This window comes from Hyperoodon ampullatus (assembly GCF_949752795.1).
Source record: "Hyperoodon ampullatus genome assembly, chromosome: 6".
Taxonomy (NCBI): domain Eukaryota; kingdom Metazoa; phylum Chordata; class Mammalia; order Artiodactyla; family Ziphiidae; genus Hyperoodon; species Hyperoodon ampullatus.
The window spans coordinates 103,536,294-103,563,772 of NC_136919.1; the positions used below are offsets into that span (position 1 = coordinate 103,536,294).

The 27,479-nt window shown below is 50.7% G+C and overlaps 2 pseudogenes across 2 annotated transcripts in view; both read left to right on the forward strand.

Moving 5' to 3' along the window:
- Window positions 1–270: 270 nt before the first annotated feature.
- Window positions 271–22,433, forward strand: LOC307054867 (BCL-6 corepressor-like; annotated as a pseudogene). Its single transcript has 14 exons — window positions 271–286; window positions 978–1,051; window positions 1,436–4,278; window positions 4,972–5,025; window positions 5,494–5,680; window positions 11,061–11,307; window positions 11,653–12,029; window positions 12,492–12,743; window positions 13,074–13,329; window positions 18,222–18,392; window positions 19,532–19,677; window positions 20,115–20,192; window positions 20,362–20,518; window positions 21,941–22,433. The product of its transcript is annotated as a BCL-6 corepressor-like (transcript).
- Window positions 22,297–27,479, forward strand: part of LOC307054868 (centrosomal protein of 78 kDa-like) — a 34,637-nt pseudogene continuing 29,454 nt past the window's right edge. The window contains exons 1-4 of the transcript in view: window positions 22,297–22,308; window positions 22,635–22,708; window positions 23,764–23,850; window positions 25,996–26,193. The product of the transcript in view is annotated as a centrosomal protein of 78 kDa-like (transcript). The remainder of the gene's footprint in view (window positions 22,309–22,634; window positions 22,709–23,763; window positions 23,851–25,995; window positions 26,194–27,479) is intronic.

A 27,479-nucleotide genomic window follows, 5' to 3' on the forward strand; every position in this document is an offset into this window, starting at 1 on the left:
CGGCCACCTGCCCAGAGACACGCTGTGGATGAGAGTGGGAGCTGGGAGGCTGTGGTGACTGCGCGCGCGCGCGTGTCCTCCACAGAGAACCAGCCATGCCGGTGCAGTGAGAGACACCCCTTCCCCGAAGAGGTCCCCAGCCTACGGAGGACCGTGGCACATGGCATGCTGGCTGGGAGCCCTGCCGTCTGCCCGGCCTTCTGAGCCGGAAGCTCCCCGAAACCCGTCCAGGTCTTCTTGGTCACTAACTGGACAAGTGCCTGATGCGGCATGGGGTGCCTAGAGAGTGAGGCCCTAGGAAGGGGCACCGTTCGTATTGGAGTGGAGTTGGGATGGTTTGGTGGCACTGCTTCCCATTCCGTCGCTGTCACTTGACAAGCGTGCTGTGCAGACTTGAACCAATCCATCAGCGCCTCAAGGGCGGAGGCAGTGGAAAGTGGTCCGGTGCCAGGAGGAGTTGGGGTGGAGAGAAAGGAGAGGTGGCAGGAGTGGCCTGGTGCTGCCTTCCTCCCTGCGCTCTGAGTATCAGTGATCTGTAATCAATCGTGCATTCATTTGCATACCATTAAAGGGCCTTTTGGGGGCGGGGCGGGGTGTTTCAGGGCAGGGCTGAGTAGAAAGCCTAGACCGCAGGACGAAGCCTCACCCAATTTCTTCCTGGCTCGCTTTCTTGGCTGTGCTCGCCATTTACGTCCTCGTCCCCTGGTGACTGGTGGGATACGTGCCGCCTTTTCTTGGATAAGCTACGTGCCACATCAGTGCTCCCAGCTGGATAAATTTGTAGCCTCCAAGTAGACCCTTAGGGTTTACCTTCCCAGTAAAATATGAAACAGAGCTGTCTTCAGATACCAGGGAGAGGAAGTCAAAAGACACAACTGCACTTTGACCCGTGGCCTCTGTATTGATTTAGAAATGAGACAGCTCAAGTCCTTCATTCCTTACTGTCACCCTGAAGATTGGTTTTTGTTATGTTAAAGAATGCCTCCCCGCTCCATCCGGGAAAAACGCAGTGCACATCGCCCCGCCCCAACCTGACTGGGGCCTGGGGAGGGTGAGTCCGAGTTCTGTACCCCACAAGGGTGGTTCTGAGAGCAGTGGAGTTGGTATCACCTCAGTTGCAGCAAAGAATTTCTGCTGAGAAGGTGGATCTTCCGGAGTTAATAGACGACTGAATTAATGCAGGGGCCTCAAGTCTAAAGGGACCAACGTTTTCCGTGCTTTCAGGATACTAGTTGGACAAAGGTGAGGCGGCAGGCAGAGGAGGGTTCTGGATAAGCGGGGAGGGGGCCAAAGACCTTGTGAATCCTTTATTTTTTAACCGTTTCGGCTCAGATGTTGAGGCTGATGTCCTATTGAGCTAGTCCGCGGTTTCTCTTTGGGATGGGCTGCTTTGAAGGCATGTCCTCGGTAATACCCATATTCTTCTTCTGCGAAGGTGGACGCGACCACGGCCCATCGGACCGATGGCCTGGCAGCGCTGAGCATGGACCGCACGCACCGGCCTGATCCGGGAAGGGCTGCGTGTCCCCGGAAACATCGTCTATTCTAGCTCGTGTGGACTGGGCTCAGAGAAAGGGCGGGAGGCTGCCACAACCATAGGTGGTCTGGGGTTTTCTTCCGAAAGAAACCCAGAGATGCAGTTCAAACCGAATACACCCGAGACGGTGGAGGCCTCCGCCGTCTCCAGAAAACCCCCAAATGGCTTCAGTGCTATATACAAAACGCCACCCAGAATACAAAAAAGTGCTGTCCCCACGGCAGAAACACTGGGCTTGGACAGACCTGCCAGCGACAAACAGAGCCCGCTCAACATCAATGGTGCTAGTTACCTGCGGCTGCCCTGGGTCAATCCTTACATGGAGGGGGCCACGCCAGCCATCTACCCTTTCCTCGACTCGCCAAAGAAGTATTCCCTGAACACGTACAAGGCCTTGCTACCTCAGCAGTCCTACGGCGTGGCCCAGCCGCTGTATTCTCCGGTCTGTACCAATGGGGAGCGATTTCTCTACCTGCCGCCACCTCACCACATCAGTCCCCACATCCCATCATCCCTGGCCTCGCCCATGAGACTCTCGACGCCTTCGGCCTCACCAGCCACCCCGCCTCTGGTCCACTGCGCAGACAAAAGCCTGCCCTGGAAGATGGGCGTCAGTCCTGGGAACCCGGTCGATTCCCACTCGTATCCCCACATCCAGAACAGTAAGCAGCCTAGGGTGCCCTCTGCCAAGGCGGTCACCAGCGGCCTGCCGGGGGACACGGCTCTCCTGTTGCCCGCCTCGCCTCGGCCTTCACCCCGCGTCCACCTTCCCTCCCAGCCCGCTGCGGACACCTACTCCGAGTTCCATAAGCACTGTGCCAGGATGTCCACCTCGCCCTCGGTCACCCTGTCGAAGCCATACATGACGGTCAGCAGCGAGTTCCCCGCGGCCAGGCTCTGCAGCAGCAAGTATCCAAAGGCTCCAGAAGGAGCCAAAAGCACCCAGCCAGCTCCCGGGCACACCCGGAAAACAGCAGGTGAAGACAGAAAAGATGGCAGCTCACCTCCTCTCTTGGAGAAGCAGACGGTTACCAAAGACGTCACCGATAAGCCACTAGACTTGTCCTCTAAAGTGGTGGATGTAGATGCTTCCAAAGCTGACCACATGAAAAAGATGGCTCCCACCGTCCTGGTTCACAGCAGAGCTGGAAGCGGCCTAGTGCTCTCCGGAAGTGAGATTCCGAAAGAAACTCTATCTCCTCCAGGAGATGGCTGTGCTATCTATAGATCTGAGATCATTAGCACGCCTCCCTCGTCCTGGGTGGTGCCCGGGCCAAGTCCTAACGAAGAGAACAATGGCAAAGGCCTGCCGCTGAAAAACAAGGCCTTGGACTGGGCCATCCCGCAGCAGCGCAGTTCTTCGTGTCCCCGCATGGGTGCCGCCGACGCCGTGGTCACTAACGTTTCAGGGCCGGTGTCGAGCGCCGGCCGCCCAGCCTCTGCGTTGCCGGCCCCAAATGCCACCGCCGAGGGCAGCGAGACCAGCAGGAGCTCCGTGGATACCACGCCATCCGTCATCCAGCACGTGGGCCAGCCCCCGACCACACCTGCCAAGCACAGCGGCGGCACCGGCAGCAAGGGCTCCAAAGCCAGCAACCCAGAGCCGAGCTTCAAAGCGAATGAGAATGGCCTCCCGCCGAGCTCAATATTTCTCTCACCAAACTGAGGCGTTCAGGTCCCCACCAATCCCCTACCCCAGGAGTTACCTGCTTTAGCCAGCGCCCGAGGGCATTGTAAGTCCCCTCTCCTTACACGGCAAAGGCCCTGTCTACCCTCACCCGGTGGTGTTGCCCAATGGCAGTCTCTTTCCTGGGCACCTCGCCCCAAAGCCGGGACTGCCCTACGGGCTACCCACGGGCAGGCCGGAGTTTGTGACCTACCAGGACGCGCTGGGGTTGGGCATGGTGCATCCCATGTTGATACCTCACACGCCCATCGAGATCACTAAAGAGGAGAAACCGGAGAGGAGGTCCCGGTCCCACGAGAGGACCCGCTACGAGGACCCAAGCCTCCGGAACCGGTTTTCTGAGATGCTGGAAGCCGGCAGCACCAAGTTACATCCAGAAGTCCCCGCCGACAAGAACCTAAAGCCCAGCCCCAGCTGAAATCAAGGGAAGACCGTCGTCAAGAGTGACAAGCTCGTCTATGTAGACCTCCTCCGGGAAGAGCCAGATGCGAAAACCGACGCTAACGTGTCCAAACCCGGCTTCACAGCTGAGAGTGTCAGTCAGAGAGCCGAGCCCACCAAACCCCCGCCTGACCCGGCCCTACAGCCACACCGGGATTTCATTGCCCTGAGAGAGGAGTTGGGGCGCATCAGTGACTTCCACGAAGCCTATACTTTCAAACAGGATCCGGGCCAGCCAGTGTCCGGCTTAAGCAAGGAGAATGTTCCAGCGGTAACCAACAAGGAGAACCTGGCGACGCCGGTCTCGACTCCATTCCTGGAGCCGACCCTGGGGAGCGACGGCTCTGCGGTCACTTTCGGGAAAACCCAAGAGGATCCCAAACCATTTTGCGTGGGCAGTGCCCCACCGAGTGTGGACGTCACCCCCACCTACACCAAAGACGGAGCTGACGAGGCAGGATCAACCGATGGCAAAGTTCTGAAACCGAAGCCATCTAAGCTGGCAAAGAGAATCGCAAACTGCGCTGGTTACGTGGGTGACCGGTTCAAGTGTGTCGCTACCGGATTGTACGCAGACTCCAGACAGCTCAGCCGGGAGCAGCGGGCATTGCAGGTGAGCCCCCCACCCGAATTTCAGGAGCCTGACCAGTTGTCAGGTTTTTTTAATGTGTGAAGAGGAGGGGGCCGGGTGTATGATAGGGCAGGACACCGGGCTGATTTGGTTAATGAAGCTTAGGATAATTTAAATGTTTGAAATGTGTCCAATAAGGGGACGTAAGTGGATACTTTAAGTTATTCTGTAGATTTTAAGCGAACTCCACTCGAATGCTGATAACGGAAGTTTTAATTATTGGGAAGGATGTCTAAAAGACTGCATGACATTTATCTATAATTATTGCGAAGGATGTCTAAAAGACTGCATGACATTTACCTATCAATCACTTTGATTTCTCTGCCCTTACTGTACGTTAACAAATATACCTAAAAGCGCTGCTTAGAATGCCTTACGTGATACTTGGTGGAGGTGTGTAGCCGCCGCATGTCTGTGAGATTCGTGCAATTTTTTTTTCCACCAAACAAACAAACAAAACAAAAAGCAAACCTTGCTTAAAGGGATAGAGTATGTATTTAACTTGCTAGTGAATGATAGATGTTGTATAGGAATTTCCTTAAGATATTTTACTTTTAATTAAAAGATAGATAAAGCCAAATTGTTTTGCAGTGTTAAGAAACAAATTGGTTTATGCTTATAAAAATGGATGAAGTTATCTAAATGATCCATTGAGTGCCCATTTTAATTACATAGATGGAAGGATTACAAGAGGACAGTATTTTATGTCTACCCGCTGCTTACTGTGAGGTCAGTTCTTCAAATTTTTATTACTAGAATGTTACATAAACCTTTTGAGTTAAATTTCATTTCCAAATATACAAAGGAAAATTTGTGGGCCATGGTCGTCTTTATTCATTGTGCATTTGTTTTCTTTTCTGTTGTGTTTTTGTTTCGCTTTCTTTGCGTTGTGTTTTTGTTTTGTTTTATTTACCTTCGAAAGAGAATGTCTGTCTGTATGCCACAGTGTATGTATGGCTATACATACACACCACATATATCTCTACATACATATGGCTTTACGAATAAAGAGTGTGTGACTAGTTACACATAGACACTTACATTTTTATCGTTCAATTTTAAAATATCTCAGTTGTATCATAAATTGTGGTTGGTTTTGGGCAAACTTTTCTTTGAAGATACTTTCTTTAAGGTAAGGGCAGTGAAATAGCTTTGGTGTTAAGGTGTGTCTTTTTTCCATCTCCGTTCTCTTTCTAGTGTGCAGTGATGCGCTTCTCAGAGTTGGAGATGAAAGAGCGAGAAGGTGGCCACCCCACGACCAAAGACTCCGAGGTGCGCAAATTCAGCCCCGCTGACTGGGAAAGGCTGAGAGGAAGTCAGGACAAAAAGCCAAAGTCGGTCGCCCTGGAGGAGGCCATTGCCGACCAGAACGACAGTGAGAGACGTAAGTGAACCCAGGCGGCTCGCGTGTGGTACCACGTCGGTGGGAACGGGGCGGTTCCGCTCCCAGTGCCGAGGGAGGTGAGAGGAAACAGTACGCTTCCGACGGCCCAGCGTCTGGGTGCTGGCTGTTGGGAGAACGGGCTGCTCTGGCCACCCTTCCCAGCTGTGGATTGCAAGGCTGGTTGTCCTTTTGAGCGTTGCGACATCCAGGAGTGAAGCACCTATGAAATGTTGTTTCCTGGCACGCATCTCCTTTTTCCGGAGAAATGCTAGTCCTGTAGTTAGTAATAGTCTGATACAGCAGAGCAGAGGAATGGCAGTGCAAGACCTCCAGCGTAGCAGGTATGTGTTCTGTTTTGTAGCAGGTACGGATACGGGTTTTTGGTAGCAGTGGAATGACACTTGCAGCCAGAGCCAGACCCTCCAGAGTGACAGTCTCCTATGGGAGGGAGTGGAGAGTACTCGGATTCTCCCTCCAAAGGCAGAGGTTTCGTTAAAATGAGATGAGGGCTGATGAAGGCACCAGAAAGATGAGCATAATTATTTTCTGTGGCAGGCTTGTTTGCAGTCATTAGGAGTTGACAGCACGCTCCAAGGGCGTGGGATAAATGAGGGCGTTCTTCCTACCAGACGGGGTGTATTATGTTTTGGAGAGAAAGCTAGTGTTTGCCTCGAGTCACACTCTGCGGTCCCATCAGCTGCTCCCCCACTGGGGTTGACTTCGGGCTTTGCCCTCGAGACTTCCTGGGCTAATGAGATGTGTTGGCAGCAAGTGGAGGTCTTTCTCCCGCCTTCTTCAGTGTGCGTGCTTGTGGCCTGCAGCCTGCTCCGGACCCCAGAAACCTCACCGGTGATGGTGAGTGAGGGCACGTAGGTGAACGTCGAGGACAGGGTGGGCGTGAAATCCTCCTGAGACAGGACAGTCGGGGGTGGTGGGCACGTTTGGGAGGCCCAGGCCCTTGGACCCAGTCGTAGGGTCGGCGTTGACCCGCATGCTTAGGTCGTGGGTGCCTGATGCAGTTCGGGAAAATTGTGGTCAGCAACAGCGTGTGCTTCTCTCTGCTGCTTGGAGCACTGCCCTCCCCCAGCTCATCTTTGGGGTCAGACAAAGGCCTGTGGCCAGGGTTCTGGGTAAGCCACACCGGGACCGGTTTGTCCTACGTGGCTCCCGTAGAAGGGGATTTCTGTGGCTAGTCAGTGGCGGCCTTACCCGAGGGATGGGGGTCTTGATGTGCCTGGAGTCGAGGATTCCGAGCTCCTCCCCCTCGGGATTGGAATGAAAAAAGGAGGGTCCAGGCCACCCTGGAGTAAAGCAGCAAGAAGGCCTCCCTCCTTGCCTGTGCTCACAGCTGACACGCAGCCCTTACTCTCCTGAGTGGCCTCATAACTCAGCTCCTGGGGAAGTTTCTCAGAGAGATGTGATCAAAGTGGGCAAGGCCAAGTTCACGGGGACGCACTTTTCTGAGGAGGGGCTCTGCCTGTTGTGGGTGGACGGTGAGGGAGGCTGGAGGAAGGGAGCGGGCAGTTAACCGGCCTCGAGTCTTCTCGCCCTTTTCTCCAGCAACGTGGCCACACCCAGGGTGGCCGCTGCCCTTCACGTCTCAGTGGCCTCACCCGCCCTTCTTCCCGGAGACGTTTGTGTGCGTCCTTCCCAGTCTTTCCTGCTGAGCGTGGAGACGAGAACTCGGTGTGGCTGATGGGGAGCAGGGCCTGAGCCCCAGATGATTCCGAAAGCCCCCTCCCCCCACCGCCTGCCTCCAGTCTCAGACCGACCGACGGGTCTCTTCCTGGAGCACCCGGGACATGGCCCAGTGAGCCATGAATCGCCACCATGGGAGGGCAGGAGAAGGGTTGGGGAAGGTGAGGGGCTCCGTTTGAAAGGTTGGGGCAATGGAGGTGGGTTCCCCACCCACCCTCTGTCTTGTAGAGACATGGGTTTTGTAAATAGCTGGTCAGGAAAGGTCACCTGAAGGGGCCACTGTTCTTACTGCCGCCTCCACATCCAAGGCACAGCAGGTGTTCATTCCATTCAGCTGGATATGAATGGGCCTTCTTGTTCTTGGGCCATCATGTCTTGAGCTGATATGGGCTCAGGTCCTTCTCATGGGTGTCGGTGTGGCCGAGAGCCGAGCTGTGAGCACACGGGAGCTGGGGTGGGGATTTGGGGCGGGCAGGGGTCACAAAGAGGGTCCAGGATGCCTTCAAGATGCCTTCCCCCTTCTGAGGCAGCCCCTACCCATGGAGGGACCAGGAGCTTCCAAGGTGGTGGGTGCTGTTTGCGTGTCCCTGGTTGTCCTGGTGCGGGTGCATCTTGTTGCTAGGGGCTTGTTTAAAAAAAGGAATTAACTTGAAAACACAGTGGCCGAGATACTCATTTATTTTTTATGATCACATGGGTGGCTGAGTGAAATTTTTATTTTGGAAGTTCACCAAGTGAGTTTGGAGGTTCCTCAGACTCGGAAGTTCATTACTAGGAACGCTCAGTGGCATTTGAAGATGGGGCGGGGCAAGGAGGCATTGGTCCCTTCCTTCTCAAACTTGGAGTAACCATCTCCCTTGCCAACCACTTGGCTGGGACAGGCCTAGGACCTGCTCAGTGGCAGTGCCTGGCCAGGAGCTGGAGGAAACCTCAGTCGAGGGGCTTCATGAAACTTCTTTGCTCAGGGAACTTCTCTTCCAGCTGAGCACCTGCACGTTTGTAAACTACTTTGGAACAGAGATCCCCTGCACTCCTTCTGTAGAGGGTGTAACTTTTAACAAGGTTAGCCCTGACTGGAGGTGCTATAGTTAAGCTACAGAGAAGGGGATTTTAATCCTGGGGAGGCTTCCAGCAACTCAGAACCCTCTCACCTTGTTTAGGCCTCACTGGGCATGGCTCAACAGTGGTGAGGGTGCTTTGCTGCCACAGTGACTTGTAAATGTTGCTGTGGTGATGCTTCTGTGAGGTGATGCTATGGTACAACCATAATGAATTTGGGATATATGTGCTGTGAGTCATAGGACCATGCTGCAGGGACCACGTTCACATCTTGCTTAGACTGGGTGACCAAGGGCACATGGCTTCCCACTTTTAGAAGGGCCAAAAGTAGCAATGATGGCAAAGCCTGATGGTTAGGATCCCCGTGTATCTATTTATCTCCCCATCTCCTTTGCCCTCAAGGGTAATCCTCCTGTGGGTCGTGGTTAGAACAGTCTTTGAGAAGCTCCAAGTGACACGGAGCCTCTACCCCATAGCTGGTGGCCATGGGTATCTTGGGCAGTCGGGGTGGGTGTCCTTCAGGGTTATTACTGGCCTGGGTAAGGTCACACTAGCGTAAGGTCTTGGGGGGCCTTAGCTGAGGGGAATTGAGATCTTTGCCCTAAAAGGCTCCGGGGTTGGGGGAAGGGTGGATGGACCTAGTTTGGAAAAAGAAACTTTCAAATTGGACATGGGGGTTCTTAAGGTAGCCCTTCCATTCCTCCATGGATCCCCTCCCACGGAGCTTTTAGGGAAGGCTGGTTGGACCAGATTGGACCAGAGAAGTCCAATGGTGTAACCAGCAGGGCTCACCTCTTAAAATTTCCTACATTTCAGGCCTGAGATTCAGGCTGGTCTGAAAGTCTTGGCATCTTTTGGTTAAAGGGATTTTTCCAGCCTTTCTCTGTGCTGAGCCCGGCCCGTGATTATGAAGCCCACCCCTGGAGGGAGGCTAGCAGTAACATTCCCACTTTACAAGTGAAGGGGGCCGCGTTGTAAAGCGGCGCCATTCCTGCCCGAGTGTTGAAGAGGGTCACAGAGCAGCCCGAGTGAGAGTTGCAGCACGCCCTCTTCACCGGGCCTGCGGTAGCCTGGGCTGCATCACCTGTAAGCACAGGCCAGGAGTTTGGGGTTTCTCCTGCTGCCATGACAGGAGACCCTCGCGGTTGGGGTGATTCCACCATTCCGGCAAGAGTAGATGGGGATCTGTCCCACCTTGGGATACCCTTGGAGAAAAGCTAAGTGTGTTCCATCATTGAGAACACAGGTCAGGCTAGCCCAGGCCAGGGTGAGGTTCATCCCCACAACTGACTGCCATTAAATGCCGGGAATGCCCCCAAGAGAGGCTGATCAGGGGACCAGCCGGCTGGGCAGAAGTGGGAGTGATACTTGAAGTGGTCTAGGGAGAGGAGGAGGAATGCGAGCAGCATGTGAGGGGTATGTCCATGACTTCATCTAGAAAAACGGGCTGTGGGAGCTTAGCTCAGGTGTTAACGAAATACCAAACTCATACACCCACCCCCACCCCCGGCCGGTGATGGACACAGGGTCATCTTCTGGGAAGTCTTTAACAGCACAGTGATCATTATGGAATTATTTGTGTGTTAGAAACAATGTGACTAGCAAAGCAGTTGAACTGTTTCTTTGGCTAGAGCAAAAGTGAGGAGTGATGTTAGGCTGGGGTGATTGGAGGAAAAGCCCCAAGTGGATGCTAGATTGAGCAGAGGGGGCAGGAGCAACACAGGCGGAGCTGGGGTGTGAGCAGTTCAGCCCTGCCCGCCGCGCCCCCCCACTCCACTCCCCATGAAGGGGGTTGGAGTCTTGTCTTTGAAATGTCCTTAGATGCTTGTTGCCTGGGAAGGAAGGCGTGGAGACGTGCCAGGTGGGTGACTGGTGTCACTGAGGGCCTTCTTCCTAGACAGGAAATAGGAGCAGCCCCTCGATGGCAGTGAAATGCTTTTCCCCCCACGGGTGTGGAAAGAGGACAGACGGACTTGTAGCAATCTGGTTGAGTTCTTTGAAATTGCCCTTGACCCTTGTGTGTGCACCAGGAAGCCTTTCCTTTCCCTTTGCCAGGCTCCTCTTCCCTTGGTCTCTCCAGCTTCCCAGCCTCCCACCATTCTTTCCCTACCCTTTTTCTTCACCCTCGCCCCTGCTGACCCAAGTGAACATTGGTGCTATGTCTGTGTAGATGGCAGTTGGGGGCTATTTGGTCTCTTGATGACATGAGCCTTTTTTGTTCACTAGCAGCTGTTTCCATAGTCATTTGTAGCTCCGCCCTGATTGGTTGGATCTTACTGTGAGGTCACTCACCCCCCCTTTAAAAGTAAGCCACCTTGGAGAGTTAAGCAGTTAGGGAGTTGTCTCACATGCCTATAGCGGGATGGTGTAGATGCGTCACCTTGACCCTGGAAGGATGGATTGTGAGTGGGCTACGCGCCTCATTTTCTGCTTTCTTTGCTGGTTGTGTTCAGCTGTCCTTCCTTTGGGACGTCTTTCTGAGGGTTTTGTGCTTCCAGCGTGTGAGGCCCCTGGTCTCCAAAGGGGGGTGGTCTGTTGGTAGCAGATTGCCTTGGGCATGGGGGTCCTGCCTGCTCCTGGTGACCTTTGTTCCCTCCTTTCCGGGTTGTCTCCCCTCCCCTAGGGGAGTGTTATGATGGAAGCAAACCTGACCCCTTCGAAGCCCCAGAAGACAGTGATCTTCCTGAGGACATGGACACGGAGCCCCCCCAGAGAGTCCCCCGCCGACCAGGCGGCCCCGGACGCGTCACGCAGCCCCACCCTCCGGCTGAACAGAAAGCGCAAGGTCTCTGGCGATAGGAACCACACTGAGACCACTGTGCTCCCGGAGGACTCTCTGCTGAAAGCCAAGCGGAGACGGGTCTCCAAAGGTGAGCTCGGTTTCGCTTCGGGCCCGCAGGGCACCCTACGGAAGTCCTGGAGCGGAGCAGTGGAAAGTTCCAGTCCCACCCTGGAGCCCTGGGGGGAGCCACTCACACCTCCCCACCCCCATCCCACCCCCCACCCCCCCAGAGCCAAGGTGCCGGGGCTGGAGCCCAAAGGTGGCCAAAGGCAAATAGGCCCCCTCCCGAGACTTGGTGACAAGTTCCAGCGAACACAGTGACCACACCCCTCTCCTCCCCCACCCCTGTTAGTGATGTGTAAGACGGTTTGTTCCCCGCGCACCCCCCGCCCCGGGGGGCTTCTTCATTAATTTGTAGTTATTTCTCCATTAGCTGACTGGCCTGAGAGGGAAATGACAAACAGTTCCTCTAACCACTTAGAAGAGCCACATTATAGTGAGCTGACCAACCTGCGGTGTGCATTGAATTAACAGGGCTCCATCCCAGAAAGCAGCGCCGCTTGCTGCACCTTAGAGAACGGCGGGAGCAGAGAGCAAACCTGGCTGGCAGGGCAGGAAGGAAGTGACCCATGCGGTTCAGCCTGCGGTCACCCCCCAGGGCAATAGCATCTCCGAAGAGAAACCTGGCAGGAAAAGGGCAGAGGCCAAAAGCAACAGAAGCTGGTTGGAGGAGTCCCTTAAATGCAGTGACAATGAACAAGGTACGCACGGGGCCGGGGGCGCTCCTGGAGGGTGGATCACCCGCCCTCTGTGGGAAACGGCCCTGGAGGGGACCTGAGCGCCATCCAAGTTGACAAGAGTAGCGTGTGGCGAGCGGGGAGTTTTCTTCATGAGGTCCTTTCAGCCTGCACACTTCCTTATGGAATGGACAGTGAGGCGGGAGCTTGACTTCCTGGGCTGCTCCTCATCACCCAGCCCGCGGCTGGGCAGGAAGGGAAGTCTTGGGTGACCCCAGGCGCTTGTCAGTGCCCCCATTCCAGCCTCAGGCTGTCCCCAGTCACCCTGTCCCGAGCAGCCAGGCCCCCCACGGGTGGGGACGGGAGCGCACGAAGGGCTGGCTTCTGCCCTCTCTTGTGGCCCTTTGAAGCGACTTGCCATTTGGCGTTTCGTGGGTTAGCCTATTTGCCGGTTGAATGTGGGATAATTAAAATATTAGTGCTTTGAAAACATAATTGGTATATCTTTAAAAACTGAAGCTGCTCCAACGATCAGTGCTAACAATGGGCTTTTCTTTCCTCACCGGCTACAACTGTGTGACGCCCGCTTCTTCTCCCCCTGACAGATGTGCTGTGCATGGACGAAGAAATGGATTGGCAGCCTTCGCCCCTGCCGCAAAAATACACCGACAACAGCGAGAAACCATCCGGGAAGCGACGGTGCAAAACCAAGCATTTGATCCCTCAGGAGCCCAGGCGGGGCTTGCCGCTGCCAGGGGACTCCTAGGTGGACAATGCGAATGGCAAGGTACCTCTTGCCCCTGGCTCTCCCCCGCCCCCCGGCCCCGTGCAGGCACATCCCGCCTGCCTACTTCTCTGCTTCTGGGGACAAAGCTTTCCTTTTCCTGAACCCCTCCCCCCAAAACGTCACTGCCCCTTCCTAGGGGACCTGTCCCCTGGGTGGTGGTGAAGTTTCCTGCTAGTAAAAATGCAACCCCTTCCTCACGCCCCGCCTCCCCCAGACAGAGAGGAGGAAAAGTGCTTTCCTCCACTCAGGTTTGTAACTCAGGGAGGAGGCGAACCAGGTGGGTGGTGGAAGGATAGCCTGAAATGTGTGCGCTGCCTGGTTTCGTGATAGGTGACCAGTCCGGAGATTTTGAAAGCGGCCTGAGCCCAGTTCCGACTAAGATCTTTCGCCGGCCAAGCAGGACCAGAAGCCCTTGGACCGTTTGCAGCAATTGTTACCAGCTTCCCAGGCCTCGCAGCTGACATGCTCAAGCTCCCCTCCGGAGACCACCCAGCCCCGCCCGATGCCACCGGAAGCGCGGAGACTTATTGTCAATAAGAACGCGGGCGAGACCCTCCTACAGCAGGCCTCCCGACTTGGCTACGAGGTGAGCATCCATGTGGGTGCCCCGGATCAGGATCCGCCGGCTGCTGCTCCTTGGGTGGGGGACACACTGGCTGGGGATGGGAGGCGGGTCTCAGAGCCCAGGCCCCTCCACGTGGCGGGCTGGGCTGGGCTGGGTGTTCCAGCAGGGTGTTTGCGTTGGCCCCGCTCACACTGCAGGCTCTTTAGTGGCTTGTTCAGTCGTGGTGTGAAAAGAAAGGCAGGCCTCTCTGATGTTCCGTTCCGTTCAGGCAGGTAGGCTGCTTCGGCCAGTCCAGCTCACTTATCTCTGATGTAAAATCTGACCTAACCCAGGGCTTGGCGACCAGGGGGATTTTAATGAGCCCTTTTGGATTCTGAATAGCAAGAGGGAGAGTAGTTATTAGCTCTAATAACTTGTGCTGTTTGGGGCAGAGTGATGCCCCTGTGGGGTAGCGGGTGGGAAGTGTCTGTGCAGAGTGGGGGTGGGAATGGGGCAGACCTGAGCAGTCTCTTTCTGAGAGGGCACGGGAGCCGAGGGCTGATGGGCGGGGAGCAGGGCTTGAGCCTTGCCCAAAACTCCCTGTCCACACTGCTGTATCCCAACCCAGCACGGCTGATGACAGTGATAGCCTCTTGCTAGAGCAACATAGAAAGATAGCCGGTATCTGTCTAAGCCCGTGTGATCTGTAGTAACTCCTTTCACCCTTTTAACATCTTCACTTGGGAGTAACGAGTACTAGCCCACTCTCGGATGAGGAAGCTGAGCCTCAGAGGGGTTGGCTGATACCCATACAGGTAGCAATCCAGCAGTGCTCCACAGCCCACCGCTCCCCACCACGCTCCTCAGCAAGACTGGCTCACACTGGAATTGCCCTTTTTACAGTTCAAAACCTCTGTGAGACAGATGACTCTCCATGCCCTGTGCAGTTCCCCCACCATACTTGTCAGTAGCAATTGTGATGTAATAGCCCACAGGGCAAAGGCATTTTTCTGTGCTGGCATCAGCCCTCTGGGAGTTGAATGGTGACAGTAAAATGCGGTTCAGCAGGCTGAGCGTGGAGGTGTGGCTGAGCACTGGGGTGGCAGGACCCAGGCTGGCCCGGAGCCCTGGCGCCCACACCCTCAGCCAGCTCTGTGCCCCTGTACCCCGTCTCCCGTCGTGTCCCCCCACCCCGGTCCATAGTGCCGTGAGCCCTTGGAAGTGTGCCTGCCTTGGCCCTAAGGCATGACCGTGGGTGGGAAGTTGGAAGCACTAGGGCTATGCTTAGTTTGGGGGTGTTTTTTTTGTTGTTGTTGTGGGTTGAATGTGCTGTTGTTTATATCTGCACGTCTCTTGGAGACCTCTCCATTAGCTAGAGAGCACTTTCTGGGAGTTAGCGCAGTTACTTGCAGGTGAAGTCCAAGGAGCACCCAGTTGGTTTCCCAAGAGCTGAGAGCGGGCGCCTAGGAGGACAGAGCAGATGTTGCACATAGTGTTGAGCTAGACCCCCCGTGGTTGAGAAAATAGACTCCTTGCTTCCAGCAAACGCTGGAGGTGGGGGGGAGCCCCCCAACCCCAACTTTTGGGTTAGGGTTGAGAAAGTAGACTCCCGCTTCCAGCAAATGCTGGAGATGGGGGACGGGGTGCTGCTGCACCCGCCGTGGAGGGCGGGGCTCCGAGCCCCACCTGTGAACTTGGCATCATTTCCAGCAGCCTCCCTTTGGGACCAGAGACGTCAAAAGACCCTCGTTGGTCCTCTTAAGACAGTTTCCATTTTGGTTTGGTGGCTCTGAGGCCTGGACCAAGGGGTACTTGGTCCATACTTTCTTAGGCTACCTGGCCTTTGATTGCACAGGAAGCCTTGGGAATGTTTACGGTCGGATTTGTTTTTTTCTTCAAATGTAAATTTCAATATGTAGATTACACAGATCACCAGTGTTGATGCTGAAACATTGTGACAAGTAGATGAAGGCTTTCAACTTTGAATCCAACTTTCTGGGATTTCTCTGGGCAGAATTTTAAATGTTGGGATGATGGCCCAGTTGGGAGATGTGGCAGCTTAAACCTTTTAAAATTGAAGGACAGTTTGCTTAACCAGATAAGGGTGTGGTTTGGGAGGGTTTTCCTGAAGTTTTGTGTTCAGCATTCTTGGTTATTTTCTTCTGCTTAGCCAAAGATACCATGTGCAGTATAAAGGCTGTCTGAGCTTTATGTCATGATAATCTGGTTCTGGAAGTTTAGAAACACACTCTGGCTTCAGATCCGCGTTAAATAGATCACTTGCGTGGCCAAAGACCTCAAACCTTTCCCTCCTGGGAAAAAGGCTTCTATTTCTTAGGCTAAAACGCCAGTGTGCAACCACATGCTTGTGCCTTTAGCGGTGATGGTTAAATTTTCAATGAATTGAATAAGTCATGTTTTTTAAAAAGTTAATGAGGCATTTAATTAATTAAGAACGTCGGGCTTATGGCCTTTATGGTTACATTTTGCGGGTAATGGCATTCGGCTTATAGCCGCTGAACAGAGAGCTGTCCGACAAAGGCAGTTTGACTTTGCTCGGGAATGGCTGGGCTGCCCTTCAGACACTCCCGTTTATTTCTAGCGGAGAAAATAAAGCAAGGAATGTGTTGCGTCGACAGACTCGCCCCGCCTCTTCACCTTTCAGTTAGAGAAAGTGTTGGTGGCAACGGTTGCCATCCATTTAGAGGCCATCACCCTCCTAGCTAGGAGAGTGTAGTTAGCCCACTTGACCCCCAACAGAGAAGGCCTGTGGGATGCTCGTCACAGCTGGATTGCATCCCTCTAACTGGGGCCCTCTTGGGCCTTTTGAATCTTCCCAGCTGACCAGGTACCAAAGACCCGAGTTATAGGTCTAGTACTTCATGTTAATTGAACTTGGGGTTTAATATCTCTGGGCCTCAGTTTCCAAGTATTGAATGAGGATAGTACTACCTTCCTTTCCTGCTATCTCCTGGGTTCCTGTGGGTGATAGAAGACGTCCTCATCTGGGGAAATGAGAAGCACTGTGTAAATAGTGGGATCAACGTGGTTGAGTTAGGACAGCCCGTGGCCAAAAGTCTGACCTGGCCGTGGGGCTACTGCTGCCTTTGCTGCCATCTTCCAGGAGAAGAGAGGTGACTTACCCATCAGCTTGGACGGCCTTTCATTTCTAGGTACCCTTGAATCTGCCCTAGTAGTGATGAAGGTTTCCAGGTGAAGGCCATGATTGTCACAGCAAATAAACCCTGGGTTGAGTAAATTGATCTGTGCACAGCAGTTGGTGGCGTTCAGACCTGATCCCAGAGCCACGTGACAGGGCCTCTCCCTGGCTGGGGCACACAACTCATTAGCTTGCAGCCGTCCACTCAAGTCTGGCTAGTGAGGGCCTGCTAAAAGAGCAGCAGCTTCATGCGGTATCCTGGATACCAGGGCTCGGGGCAGGTGGCCTGGGAGCCCAGAGGACTGTGGGCTTTCTGGCAGGTTGGGATGTAAACGGAGAAACGCATTCGTGGGCGTGCCTTTTCTCTTCCTCCTCTTGTTTTGGAAGGGAGCTGCTGCAGTGACCTGAAGTAACAGGGCACCGATGGCCAGGTTTACCAGCATGCCCCATTAGGTTCACGTGGTAAGCAAATGGAACATTCTAGTTCGCTCCCAAGTGGGTGGTCACCTTTGATTGGCGTGTCCTCCAAAGGGCATAAAAGGTTTTACAGAACCCATCTCGCACTTACGGGCGGCTAGAATGACCCCCGTTTTAGGTTTAACAGATGAGTTACCTGAGAGATGTCACAAGGAGGCCTGTTCTGACCCCATCCCATCCCCCCTTACCCAGCAGACCATGTGTTGGGCCACATGCACGTTCTGCCTACTCCCAGCTCTGAGAACCTGACAGCTCTCTGCTGGGCACGACTTACCCAGTATAAACAGTATAACGTGTTTTCTGGTGGCAAATGCTTTCGATGTGTCTGAAAACTTTCTTAAGGTAATAAAACATTGAATAAATTCCTGCTCTGCTTACTGGGAGTGGTTCATATTAATATTTTAACAAGCCAAAGAAATAAGGTTAATAACAGTGATTCTGATGCACAGTGTTGACACAGAACATCTCCGTGGGGGGGTGAACGTTTTATTTGATTCTTGAAATGTGGAGGTTGCAGCCTGTGGTGTATCAGGTTCCTGTCATTAACTTGAGTAAATATGAAAATATTAGACTGATTCTGCCCCGAGAGGGTGGAGTGAGGCAAAATAGAGGGTGGGGTTATTGGAGGCATTTTGTGTCATTCCTCGAGGATGGAGGGAGAGAGCTTCTCTTTAACTCTACTTAACATACAGACAAGAGCATCTGAGGCCCAGGTTCTGATTTGGGGTCTTAACAGGGGGCGCGAGGATGTAGGTGACCTGGGTGTCCCTGCTTCTCTAAGCTGGCGAATGTTCTCCGGCTGATTTAAGCTCTCTTTAAGTGTTGGTCATCCATACTTGTATCTAAACTTGTGTTATCGTCCACTGCCACCGACTGAACAGACCCATCAAGTGAGAATGGTCTGTGCTTGGCAATGTGTCATCTAAGATGTTAGCAGCCGTGACACCTCTGTACTGGTCACGTCGGCCCCTGGGCTGAGGGCTTTCATCGCTATCTGAATGCGTCCTCTCAGCAGCCTTGTGGAAGCTTGGAGAAGTTCAAGGGTAACTTGCCCATGGCCAGGCCACTGGTGCAGCAGAGCCTTAGACAACACTGTCTGCATCTCCAAGCCCTTCTCACGCACTCTCGCCCCCCACCTGGATGCCTGCCGCCTGCCCGCGCCATGGTGGGCTTTTGGCCCCAACGATGTATGCCTTTGAAAGTGGGCACCGCCAAGCTATGGGGAGGTCACCCTTACAAGGTTCACTGTATGGTGGTCTGATGGTATTTCCTCTCCTCTCCTCTCCTCTCCCCGTAGGAAGTGGTCTTGTACTGCCTGGAGAACAAGATTTGTGATGTGAACCCCCCACCGCGACAACGCGGGTTACTGTGCCCTGCACGAGGCTTGTGCAAGAGGTTGGCTCAACATCGTACGACACCTCCTTGAATATGGCGCCGATGTCAACTGTAGTGCCCAGGATGGAACCGGGTCAGTGGCGGTCTTGCTCTTGGCCTGGCCCTGCTGGGGCATAGGCAGTGGTTCTCAGGGTGTGCGGGGAACCCCAGAAGGAAAGATGGAGAGTGAGTGCCATGTAAGCACACTGATGGTGGAGTCCTCTAGAATGGAATCGGACAGATCTTTCTGGCAAATTTACATAGAACTTTAAAACTCTGTGACGCTCTTATGGACAGAAGTCCCTGAAAATGTTGAGCCTGCATGAATAATCAGGGGTGTTCTCTTTTAAGACCCTGGACTCTTCACCAGCGTCTGTTGAATCACAATCTTTGACATATATGTGAGTTGAAAGTTCCAGGAGTACAGACAGGTCCAGTGGCAACTGGCTTGATAGGACCTGCCGTGTCCACCCACATCCCCGGGCCTGGCCCCCACTCTGTCCTTGACCTCGGTTTATTGGCCAGAGGCCCAGGTCTGAGTCAGCCCAAGCATCTTCCTGGTATGCCACCACGAGGCAGGGCACTGGGGCTTTCCTGACAGTCATAAAATTAGCAAAACCGTAAGGTATTTGGTGGTTCATGGTTTCCAAATAGCATCCTTTCTGGATGGGACTGCGGACAGTGTTCGTGACCCCAGCGGACACGGGCAGGAGGACTCTGTATCCTCCTGAGAACTCGCCCTGCCTGTCGACTGCTTCTGGGCGAGAGGGTTGATCACTCCTCTCCAAGTTGGTTTCAGGAGAGGTTCCGCTTTGCCCCAGTTTCTTTTACAAACTGCACTTTTGGGGTTTTGTTTGTAATGGTGTAACAATGGCTTCTCGTATCCGCTTCCGTGGTGCTGGGGTTCTTCCCCCGACTCCGCCGTACGTTACCTTCTTACAGTCTGTCACTATTTAAGTTCATTGGAAATGTTTTCATCGTGGCCTGAGTTCCTCCTTGGGCCATGCATTAAGAGAGATTTGCATTGAAGAATTAGGCCTGAGATGGTCCCTTCACCTGTCCCGTAAAGGGTTATGTGTTGAAATAACAGAGTAATTTGTCGCAGCGACCGTACACTCACCTCCTCGGTGAAATAGCGCGCCTACGAGGCTTGGCCGCACACGCTCGATTTTGCCCCGTGTCCTTAGAAGCAAGCGTCGCGTGCACAGGTGTAATCCCCCGCACCTTTCCTAGGCCTCTCCACGATGCTGTCAAGAATGATCATCTCGAAATTGTCCGCTTGCTCCTCTCCTACGGTGCTGATCCTACCCTGGCTACGTACTCAGGTAGAACCGTCAAGAAAGTGAACCACAGCGAACTTCTGGAGAAGTTCTTAACAGGTACGGCAGAGGTCAAGACACGGTCTTGTTCAAGCATCTAGATGGTGACTTCACAGCCTTTCACCTGGGTTCCCCCTACCCCCACCCCCCGTTTACTCTAAGTGACTCTTTACTGGGAAAAGCGGCCCAACGTTAGTCTGTCAAAGAAGAGATACATACTTTGAGTTTTGCAAGGTGGGGGGCCGGAAAACTCTTAGCTAGCCAGGCTAGCTTTTGTTCGGCCGGCTGGGGCGGTGAGGCGGGCAGTCCCTCGGGAAAGCGGGTGGACGCGTGGGGAGGTTTCAGTCAGGTACCTGGAGGCGTGTGCAGTGGGACTTGTCAGGAGGTGACACCAGCCCCAGCGTGAGATGTTCCCGAACTCCAGCAGCATTTGCCTCTTACCAGCAGGCGTTATCTTGTTTCTCTCTCTCTCTCTCTCTCTCCCCCTCTCTCTCCAGACTGTTTAAATAACCTGCAGGCTCCTGACGACGGTAACCCCGGTTGCTCTTCGGAGTTCTCTGGCAGCTGTGTGTGTGGTGAGCAGCCTTGTTCGTTTCAGTTGGGCTTGTGGGGGTGGGGGTGGGGTGGTGGTGGTGCTGTGAGCAGGGCTTGCTTGGGAAAGAATTTTTCCAGGGTCCTTTTTGGAGAACAGCTGGAATCTTGCTCCAGCTTACTGACCTCTCTCTTGTTTGCCCCCCCGGTTAGAACCAGATGATGAAAGTGGTTACGATGTTTTAGCAAATCCCCCAGGACCGGAGGACCAGGATGACAGCAACGAGGCCTATGGTGACCTATTGGAATTTGAATTTTCCGAAAGCCCCCTTTTGCCGTGTTATAACGTCCATGTGTCCGTCGCTCAGGGGTGAGCGTGGCCAGTGTGTGGTCGAGAGCCAGCCCAGCTGCTCTGTGGGGTGGCAGGAGTTAGAAATCCCCTTCAGATGAGGGTGGATGGGTTGGGGGGTGAGTGAATTCCTCACCAAGTGTCCACCGACCTCACATAATGCAGTGGAACTTTTCCAGAAAAGTTTGGGGGGTGGGAGGGCTCCCCAGCCAACTGCCCTCATTGGAACACACCCCTAGAGCCCAAAGGACACGGGAGTCAGCGACTGCGATTGCACAGTTTCAGTCACTAAACTCTTGGGGAAGGGATCCTCCCCAAACGGCTACCATAGGGGCCTTCCAAGGCGCGTGAGGTCCATGGGACGATACTGATGTGTACCCTCTTCTCGTGTAAGATTAGAGAAAGCCGTATGTGGCACCTGGGATCTTATGTGTCTTCAGATTTGCTTAGATCGAGTCTTGTCCCCACGGTCGGGCCACTGTGCCCCATGACCAACCCTTCGGGGTGAACACATCAGGAGACCTTGGTCTGCTGTGTGTTGACCCCGGTGCTTAAGGAGTAGCATCCTCCTTGGACTCTGAGGCTGGGAACGTGTCTGCCTTTGTGGTGACATTCTATTCGGGATAGAGATCATAAAGCGTGGCAGGGTATCAGGAAGGATTGTACCACCTCCCTTGTCGAAAAAGCCTCACTCCCGGCAGCATTGAGGGGCGGGTTGGAGGTGTGGGAAAGGAAAGGAAAGCCAGGTGACCTCGAGTGTTTCTCATGCTCTCTCCGTGAGGGCCAGAGGAGAGGAGAGGTCAAAGAGGTGTTTGCCATCTCCCTTGGGTTGGCATACAGACTGGTCTTCCCCAGTGACTAGAACGGGGTGCACTTACTTGGAGAGGGGTGACCTGAGTTGTGGCCAGAGCCAAGGCAGCACTGGGGTGGCCTGCAACGAGGCTCGTTCAGGGGCACTGCTCCTGCTTTTGTCTAAGGTGGCTGATCCGCCCTAGGTGGTCTCTTAACACATGCACATGAGTCCAGAGTTCCCCCGCTAGAAGTAGATCTTCCGGGCTTCCCTGGTGGCACAGTGGTTAAGAATCCGCCTGCCAGTTCAGGGGACACAGGTTCGAGCCCTGGTCCGGGAAGATCCCACATGCCACAGAGCAACTAAGCCCGTGCGCCACAGCTACTGAGCCTGCGCTCTAGAGCCCGCGAGCCACAACTAGAGAAAGCCCGTGCGCAGCAACAGGCCCAACACAGCCAAAAATAAATAAATAAATAAAATTAAAAAAGAAAAAGAAGAAGTAGATCTTCTAAGGACAGTGAGAAGTGGGGTGGGGGTGGGGTAATCAAAGTGGAAGCAGCAGGCCCTTTCACCGCCAGGAGACAGGTAGTTCATAGTTGGGAGCGCCTCTAATTTTGCCGGAAACTCAAACCACTGTCCTTTCTCTGGTGCAGGCCTCGTAACTGGCTGTTGCTCTCAGACCTGCTCAAGAAACTGCAAATGTCCTCCTGCATATTCCGCTGCAATTTCCCAAATGTGGAAATTGTCACCATCGTGGAGGCCGAGTTCTGCCGGCAAGTATCAGCAAGTCTCTTACTCTCTTGCCCCAAAGACCTGGAGTCCTTTAATCCGGAAAGTAAGGAGCTCTTAGATCTGGTGGAGTTCACGAACGAGCTTCAGACCCTGCTGGGCTCATCCGTGGAGTGGATCCTCCCCAGAGACCTGGACTCAGACGACGACTGTTGAGCTCGCCGGGGCCCGCCGTGTACAGTGTGTCATGGTGTTAATCCTTGTGCATGTGTGTCATAATATGACTATTTCTGTAAAGCAAGGGCACTATGAGACACGACTCCAGTCGGAAGGACTTTGAAACATGTTTTTTTCTTTTTAAAATTTTAAGTCAGTTTTTATGAAGTTGTTAATAAAGTTTCTTTACTTTTCAATGTACACATGCTTTGGAATATGTTTGTTTTTACTCGGAACAATTGTTTCTTTTCTTTTTTAAGGAGAAAAAAAAAAAAGGAAAAGGAGCTCCACACTTTGACTTAATTTCATACAAAGCTCCGACGACAGAGGCCATAACTGTTGAGAGTTGCTTTTGGGGCAAATTAAACCAGTAAAATTTTAAACTCTTCCTCCATATTAAAGGGATTGAATAAATTGGCCACTTTGGTGCACCTGTGTCCTTGAGAATTGTCCAATTGGAGATGGAGGTTTAGAAAGTGAGTTTCAGTCTTGTTTAAGTCTCTTCCCATCAGACTGGTCTCGTGATTTCCTACACACCATGTTACTTCCTGTCTACCTTTCCTTGATGGTGTTCATGCCTGGATTGTCTCCTGTACCTGCTCAAACCTTGGTCCATTCTCATTTGTACCATGGAAGTTTGTCATGCTGGATACTGTCAGAACTAATTTTACTTAAGTTTGCGTTAAGGTGCAAAGCACACGTTTTGTATGTTTTCTGTTTTTTGTGTTTGTGTATATTTTATGGTTTCGCTTCAAGAAATATTATGGGAAGGGAAATAGCAAGATGTAAAGAGCAAAAAAGTCATCATTCTCTTTAAATTGTTAGAACATCTATCTGCAATCATAATTATGATGCACTGTGGTATGTGTTAAAATAGTAAATACATGTAACGTCCCGTAGGAGCAGCAAACTCAGTGGTGTTGGTGAGGGTGTGTCATGGAAGTAATCACAAAGCAGGTGACTGTTGGTTGGGGTCCTGAAACATTAGTGTGCCTTCCCTGTGTCCAGTAGTGGTCTGGAGGGGTCAGGAAGCCTGCCTTTGAATTTGAGGGAACAGAGGGTTTGAGGTCCTCTCTCTCCTATTGCTCTAGTACACTGCATAGCAGCAGTATACTGGGTTTATAGTTGACGTTTAAATTGCTGATTGATCATTAAGATTGGGATGTATCTTTGGAAATGGAAATAGGAAGAATCGTATGCTTTTTCTTTTTTTCTTTTTTTTCCTATATCTGAAAAGGTATGTAGTACTTTGCTGAGTGGTTGGGAATAAAGTTTGCAGTATTGAGTGTATTCAGTTTTAGTATCTAAATAGAATTAAACTGTTGCTGTAAACTGGAATAGCACTTTGTTACTGACAAGTTTTAGAATGCATCTGTTCGTCAATTACCTGTTTGGGAAGATTGTAGTTAATGATTTTGAGAATGTGGCTATAAACCTCCAACTGACTCAAGAAAAGCAAATAAGTCAAGATTGACAAATGTATAGGCTCTTCATCTTATTGTGTGTGGGTTTTTTTTTTTTTTCCTTTTAGTTATTTGTCAAGGTATAAAGAATTCTATCACACTTAAGACAAGTTAAGTAAACTTCACGGGGTGTATTCTGACATGGCAGGGAGCAGATCCCATGGCCTAGATCTGAAAGGTGATTTTATGTTTAAACTTTCATGAAAACATATGTGATTGAAACACATTAATATATCGATACAGAAGGCAGTTAATTTTTGTCTTTTTGTGTGTGTGTGTGTGGTACTGTTGTGGCCTCTCCCGTTGCAGAGCACAGGCTCTGGACGCGCAGGCTCAGCGGCCATGGCTCACGGGCCTAGCCGCTCTGCGGCATGTGGGATCTTCCCGGACCGGGACACGAACCCATGTCCCCTGCATTGGCAGGCGGACTCTCAACCACTGCGCCACCAGGGAAGCCCTAATTTTTGTCTTTTGATACATGTGAGCGCAGCTTTCATTTTGCTGAAAGAATATGACCAGTTTTCAGTTCGGGATTCTACCATTTAGTAAAGATAGTCCACTTAATTTTAGAAATAAGAGATTTAATATATAATACCTAATAATAGTTTTATGTATTTTTTTTACTGAAAACATTTATTGTAATACTGTGAAGAAACTATGCCATTATAGTCTTCAAGACTTAAATGAATCAAGTGTTTATTAGCTGTTGTAGTTTTTAAACTAATAAAAGTCAGTACATCAGCAATTTGTAAATACAGTTTTTAAAATAATGCCTTAACAACTTTACAGTGGTTATAATGACTGTATTTAGGCCTAAAGTTAGTTAATAATTTGACATGAAGGCTTTTTAATAGTTTGATGGTGCAGATCAGGGATAGGTAAACTCTGGCTGGTGGGCCAGATCCAGCCCGTCGCCTGGCTTTGTAAAGGAAGTTTTTCTGGAACATAGTCGCACCCATTGTTTACATGGTAGTTATGGCTCCTTTCACCCTACACCAGTGGGGCAGAGTAGTTGCAACAGAAACTGTAGAGCCCACAAATCTGGAAATGTTTAAATTTAGATTTGAAAAATGGAAAAATTCTTGGAGCCTATACAGGGCAAGTCCATTGACCCCTGAGGTAGAAAACAGTCAGGAACTTGGGTGCGGAAGCCAAATGGCCTAGGTTCAAATTCCCTTTCTCCCATTTCATAGCTAGTGACCATACTAAGCACTGTGTAAGTGATTGCTATTGTTCCTGCTTGGAGCTTTAATAAGTTATTGTTAATAGAAAAATGACACTCATGATTTTCCTTTTAGAGTAACAAAGGCACTTTGAGTCTTTTACTTTTTCAGGAATGTAATAAGACTTTTTTCATTTACAGTCAGTGTTCCCTGTTACCAAAATTTACTTTATGAATATAAAGAATTGAATGTCTTCAAGACAGTACTTTTGCTTAAAGGTCAAACCCTTATTCTCCCAAGGCACATCAAACTGGCTCTGCATAGTCCAGGCCTCTAAAGCTGGTGTGCACACCCTAGGTAGCATGTGAGAGACATTTTGTAAATATAGTTTTTTAAATAATGCTTGAGACTTCCCTGGCGGTCCAGCAGTTAACACTATGTGCTCCCAATGTAGGGGGCTTGGGTTCGATCCCTGCTCAAGGAACTAGATCCCACGTGCCTGCCATAACTAAGAGCCCACATGCCACAACTAAAAGATCCGGCATGCTGCAACTAAAGACCCGGCACAGCCAAACAAACAAACAAATAAATAAATCTTTATAAAAAATAAGTAAAATAAAATAATGCCTTAGGAGTTAGGAAAAGAAAATATTAGAACATTTTTACCTTTGTATTATTTTAAAAAATCTGTGTAGTTTATCATGTACATAAATTATATGTATGGAGCTTTGTGTATATAATTTGTTAATAAATAAGATGCATATTAAAAAGTTTTCTTATGGTTTGCCCAGTCAGGTGTTTGGAGGCCATTGGAGGACAGGATGATGAAATATAGGGCCTCAGCAAAGATAGAATTTAGAACCATTTCCCTGACTTAGAAGATAAGGAAAATAATTCATAGACTGTAATTGAGTTGTCCAACTTTACATAAGTGTTCAGAAACAGGAAATCCAGTGGCTAGAATCTAATCACTGACCGAGCAGAATCTGGGTCACTGGACTCGTAAACCAGAAGTGACTGTTGAATTTCTCAGGTTGATGCTCCTGGCATATATGCTTGATATGTGTGTGTGTGTAAATCTCTGACATAATAAGCCATACTCAGGCACACCCTGTTTCCTTATTCAAGCATCTTAATTTCATCCCATTAAATCTTTGAAGTATCAGACTACCAGAAGGCACGAAGAAACCTGGGCTGAGAGTCTTCATTCCAGGAGACCTGATCTTGACTGCATGGCTGGTTTGAGGCGCATCACTCTGAACTGCAACACGCTCATTGGTGACCTGGGTGCAAGTGCTTTGGCAGAATCTCTTAGTGAGGATTTATGGCTTAGAGGTAAATTCTAAAATTGAAAATACTGATTTTTTGATATGAAATATGCTTAGCTTTTGGCATGATACTATTGTGATAGGATTTTTTAAAGCCTCATTTTACTGATAGCTTTTATTGTGCTTTTAAACTTTCTCTAACAGTTGCATATATCCTTTATAGAAAATACAGAGTAACGAGAACAATTACCTATAATTTTAATACCCAGATATAATCACTGTTCATTTTGGTGTATATACTTTCAGTCTTTTTTTTTCTACAAATACATATGTACACTTAGGGATTACAAAAATAGAATTGTAGTATACTTGCTATTTCATATTCCTGCTTTTTTCACTTAATGATGTATCATGTAGTATTGCGTCGTATTGATGTCCCATCGTTTAATCAATTCTTTGCAATTCTATTTAGACAGTTTGCTTTTCCCTGTCAGAAACAATGTGAATACGTTGTATATACATCTCTGTGTCCATCGGGATTACTTCTGTAGAATAAGGCACTACAAGTGGAATGACTAAGTGTGACATATTTTTAACACATTTGATACACATGGCCAAATTACCACCCAGAAAAGCTATGCCCATTTGTAGTCCACCCCAACAGTAGATGTGAAGCCTGCCTCTCACAAACACTGGCCTGTAGCACTTGTAAAAAAATGTAAAACTACAAAAATGAGTACCTCTCCATTTTCTATGCAAGTGGGATTACTCCAAATTTTATAACTTTTTTCAATTAATTGAGTATGAGCATTTTAGCAAGTCAGTAAATTTGCATCTCCTACATCATTTTTTGTGATTGTTCAGTATTCCATTATATGAATATGCCACAGTGCACATGGCTTATCCATTCTTGTATATAAGCTTTGTCCAGTTTTTCAGTTACAAATAGTACTCTGATATATATCCTTACCTATATCTCTGACTATTTCTTTTGGTTAAATTCTTAGAAAGAGAGTTGTTGGATCCAAAGGGTACAGACATTATTTAAAGGCTTTTCTTACAGAATCTTGGCTTCATCTGATAGGAGAATAACCACATGTTGTTTTATTTTGTATTCATTTGATTTACTGGTGAGGTTTACTGGCTGTTTGTATTAATTTGACTATTTGGTTAATTATACCCTGTGTCCATTCTTCTGTAGTGAGAGTTTGTAAGGGTTGTATCATATCCTGTCAGATCCGTATGTCTGACTTGCTATTTCTATGTGTCATGGGGGTGTTGAAAGACTCCAGTTATTTTAATGTGATGGTCCACACAACACTTAAACAAAAGACTCATGATAGTTTGCTTTCA